This window comes from Lolium rigidum, chromosome 3 (assembly GCF_022539505.1).
Source record: "Lolium rigidum isolate FL_2022 chromosome 3, APGP_CSIRO_Lrig_0.1, whole genome shotgun sequence".
In the NCBI taxonomy this organism is placed as follows: domain Eukaryota; kingdom Viridiplantae; phylum Streptophyta; class Magnoliopsida; order Poales; family Poaceae; genus Lolium; species Lolium rigidum.
Genome location: NC_061510.1, coordinates 394,377,780 through 394,378,715, shown reverse-complemented (window position 1 = coordinate 394,378,715; position 936 = coordinate 394,377,780).

Here is a 936-nt window from a genome sequence, read left to right as displayed (position 1 = left end):
TAATTCCGGACAAGCGGCAGTAGGCCCTGTCATCGTGCGAGGTGTTCGAAGCTGGGTAACTCGCGTACCACCGTCCCGTGTGCACTCCGCCCTATGGCCCCTACTTCTTCTCCCCCTCGTGAGGATCCCTCCTCCGGGGTACCGTCGATTAGGCAACGACAAAAGGCAAAGTTGTATGTGCATTTTCAAATAATTTCGTTTCCGCCTTATTTCATATCAAAAAATGATATATGATATATCAAAATGTTCATAAAAGAAATCGCTATGTAATAAAAGTATAATTTATTCATTATGAATATTTAAATATTTACATTCCTTATAAATATAAATTTGAATAACTTATGAACATGAATTTGAATATGAAGTTGAATCACTTATGAATATGAATTTGAATAACTTATGAATATGAATTTGAATATGAAGTTGAATCACTTATGAATATGAATTTGCATAATTTATGAATATGAATTTGAATAACTTATGAATATGAAGTTGAATAACTTGTGAATATGAATTTGAATAACTTATGAATATTAATATGAATGTAAAAAAACTTTCAACATGAAAAGTGTTTTAATTTAAATAATTAATCTAAAACCATTTTATGTTTTCTTAAATAATTATTCTAACTATTCAAACTACTAACCATTTTTAATTTAAAATGCATTAATTTATATCTTTTGCATAATTTATATCTTAAATAATTAATCTAACTAATAACTTATGAAGAGGAACCTAGAGCTGGTGGCTTCATCGTGGCTGACGCCGATGATGATGATGAGGAGGAGGAAGAAGAGGAACCCAGAGCTGGTGGTGAGAATATAGAGGAAGAAGAGGAAGCCAGAGCTGGTGGCTTCATCGTGGCTGACGCCGATGATGATGAGGAGGAGGAAGAAGAGGAACCCAGAGCTGGTGGTGAGCATATGGAGGAAGAAG